Here is a 4,020-nt window from a genome sequence, read left to right as displayed (position 1 = left end):
GTGTGTGTGTGTGTGGCTGTAACTCTAGTGTATTCTCAATCTTTTGGCAGTTGCAGATAAAAAAAGATACATAAATATAGATTTCTCAAAATTCATTGCCATATATGGCCCAAATTCCTTAGTGTTACAGGTGCTTTTACACAAGCATCAGCAAATCAATCAACAAAAGACTAGAAAATAAGAAACAAGACTGCCATCAACTGTGGGTGAAATGCATTCCAACCCCCCAAAAGTACATATCAATCATTCTAATATAAAAAAAGAATCACCTTCCCAGTGCCAGGTGCATGTGTGACAGTGCATGTGACTCTTTGAGAAAAAGACTCAAGAATAAAGAATCAAACAAAGTACTACCATATCAGTAGAAGTGCCTCTTGCCAGCAGGCAAGACAGGCAACTGCTTAGGACCTCAGGCAAGAACGTACAACAGTGACAATGTGCAAAGGTAGGCAATGACAATAGGAGATTTCTGACCTCCCTGTGGGGTCCCCACACAACTCCACTCACTCCTATTGCAAGTGACGTGGATGATTCTGTTTAAAGGACAACAAGGAAAGCCACTGGGAGTCTAAAAAGAAAGAAGGGGTGGGGTGTAGTGAGGCGAGCAGATACCATACCTTAACTTGTGGGGGGGAGAAGTTTGACTGCAGTATCGCCACTCTATATTGTTCTCTATTGACACCCACAAACTCTTCAAACACAAGTCTTCTCACATTTAATTTGACCACAGTGCAACATAAACACAAACTCACATGCAAACCGCCACACCTCATTAGCACAAGCATTAGTCATGTCTTACCTGCAGGATGAAGCGGGTCCCGAAACAGGAGCGAAGCAACCGGAAAATAAGTAAATGAATACAAACGAGATGAAATTAAACAAAGTAAAACAAATGATGATATTTTAAAAATGAGAGAGAAAGAGAAAAGATAGAATCATAAGACAAAGGTCTGCACAAACACACAGTCACACCGTCAGGATCTAGTCATTGTGTTGAGCATGGGTACTTTCCAACTGTTTTTAAAAAAATCATTGGTATAAACTTACTGGAGATGAAAGGGACTTTAAAGCAAGACAATTAAGAAATGCCTTTTAACACTGATAGTTTATAAAGTAGTTTAAAATCATTATTCTAACTGAATTTCATCTCTGTCAGTCTAGCTGCTAGAAACGTATCTCTGGTATTCTTTGTTGTTTACTAATTAGCTTATTTCTCTAGCAGGAGCAGAGCCTTGATAGACTCTGATCTACGCCAGGCTATCTGTGTAAAGTCTGCCTGGCATGGAAGCATTAGAGAGGCTGGCCCGAGGTCAGGTTTGAGATGAGAAGAGGAAGGCTTAGCTATATTAACAGATGGAGTCTGAACAGATCAGTGTTTAGTTCTCAGTGGACAGCAGAGATGAGAGCTAAATACTAGAATTTACAGACAAGCTTTAATGTTCACATTGCTGCAGCTCATCGGTATATATATCTACAGCCGTATCCATATTTTGTTATCTTCTTTTTTAATAAAAGGACTCACAGAAATTACAATGGACTTCAAAAATTGTTCCCAAAAGAGAGATGAACACTCGAGAAAGCATACGCTGACAGCACATTATGTACCAAAATGCCTCAGAGGATTCAGAAAACATGGACAACAACTCTTGAAAAATGTTATCATCGTGAAGGAGAGAGAAAAAAAGAGTCATGAAGAAGAACACTGAAACCACTTTCGACTGAAATTGATTTCTTCTGTTATTTTTCTCCACACATTATACCTCTTTGTGTATTTTGAGTCTCAGGTGTTTCGAAGATACTGAAGAGACAAAAAAAGAATGCTGAAGATATCTGGTATGAAAGGCTGAAAATCTGGCTTGTAACAGAACTCATGAAAAGAAAACTTGTTAAAAAGACATTAGATAGAGAAAGGGGGAATAGGGTGAAATATACCAAAGGATGAATAATATGAGTTTCTTTGAAACTGGTCAACAACAGGATGAAAGTAAATGAAAGAAAATCCCTAGTGCTTTTGCTCTTCTGTCAATAATCACATTAGTGATAGATTACTGTATGTGTGCAGTTTCCTGTGTACAGTGATATGCATGAGTCTATGGGATTTGTTCCTGGAAATCATGCCCAGTTATTCCCTGACCCTGGGAAATGCAGTTTGTATCATTTTATGGCCAAATGTGAACATTGTATTAGAGAAATACTTGTATGGGTCATATATATGCTTATGCTTGACTCATTTATTGGTGTCGTATTACAAGCACTGGCCAGGTATGACAGATAGATAGAAGTGGCATCAGTTTAGGGTAAGGGTATGGGATATTAACTAGTGTCCTTCTCTCACCCCAACCGGTCGCAGCAGATGGCCCCGCCCCTCCCTGAGCCTGGTTCTGCCGGAGGTTTCTTCCTGTTAAAAGGGAGTTTTTCCTTCCCACTGTCGTCAAACTGCTTGCTCATACAGGGGCATATGATTGTTGGGTTTTTCTCTGTAGGTATTATTGTAGGGTCTGCCTTACAATATAAACCACTTTGAGTCGACTGTTATTGTGATTTGCCGCTGTATAAATAATATTGAATTGTATAAGCTGGAGTCTTTCATTCTTTAGAAAGACATTTTCAGTCTTTCATTATGATCAGTAAGCTTATTATAAAACTAGTGTCACAGTGTACACAGAGGACGGAGTAACAGAGTGAGCGGAAGAAACAAAGAGCCTCAATCGCAGATATCTTTTTTGATCAAAATAATTTTAAAGCTACTGCTTTTAGAACTAAGAGCCAAGAACGAAATCTTCATCTACCCAGCAAACAGGAGCCAGCCCAAACAGCCTAGCCTAGCTTCAGGACACGATGACATGAGACACTTTATGATAAGGATATTAGGAAAATAATGGGAGTAATCAATATCTTACAAGGCTGCGTTGTCATTGGCTGAATGTTCCTGTAAAATGGATCAGATAAGTAGAGACTTTTCATCACGGTCGTACAATTATTAACCTAAAAGCTTGTGTAAAGCCAGTGTGTACACCAGAGTTAAAATAGACAATCCAAATCTAAAGGATTTGCTAAGGTCTTCTTGCTTTGCTGAGTTTTAAACACTCAGAGCACGTTAAGGAAAATGATATAGTCCATCAAAGGAAGTTTTCAAAACTTTGAATCACAAATGTTGGCAGTGAAAACTGCTGTGAGAAGTTTCTTCTCTATAAAACTGACCTCATGAGCTGATGAACCCTTTCACACAAAATTCAAACACACAGTCGACTGCTGGCCTTTTTTCTTGCCCAAGGCTCAGTACATGAAGAAGATCCCATGGTCAGGCAGATTATTGAAATCTAATCTCCCTTTAAAGAAACAATTTATCCATCCTTATCAAAAAACATGCTTGCACTTCTGCACTGTCTTGATTTTAAAGTGATGATTTCTAAATGCATCTACAAAACAACTCTGTGTCCAAAACTGTCACAGCTGTGTCGCCTTGTGCAATTTTTTCAAGTGTTTGGGCTTTTATCTGTCATCTTATGTGCAAGTTTTAATCTGATCTCTTGTCTGCATGACTGAAAACACAGCTAGTAAAGGACTGATCCAATGTAATAATGAGTTGAAACACTGTAGGACTACACCCAAACTCACTCATCTTATAATACCCAATTCAATTTCACCAAACAACCAGCAGTCATGATTTAGTTCTGAGAGATGTGACTGAAGGGACGAATGCAGTGCACCTTTGTTGCCCACTGTTTGCATTGAAGGTGTTGTCATGCTTAAAAATAAGCGAAGGTGTCTTCATTAGAGGAGTCTGGTGAGCCTTTTACAAATGCTAAAAAAAGGGGGAAAAAAAGAAGTTAATTCTGTACCACTGTTAAAGTGCATCAGCAGGCTATCATCATCCTGAAAACTACTGGAATCAGTTCGTATTCAGGTCAGTGGTTTTAAAGTAATGGCAGAAACCAGACCAAGAAAATAGAAACTATTAGTAAACAGAGCGGGAGGCATTCGTGACAGCAGGACAAATCTGACAGACAGCAGTTGAAA

This window comes from Neolamprologus multifasciatus, chromosome 14, assembly GCF_963576455.1.
Source record: "Neolamprologus multifasciatus chromosome 14, fNeoMul1.2, whole genome shotgun sequence".
NCBI classification, from domain to species: Eukaryota; Metazoa; Chordata; class Actinopteri; order Cichliformes; family Cichlidae; genus Neolamprologus; species Neolamprologus multifasciatus.
Note: the sequence above shows the minus strand (reverse complement) of the source record.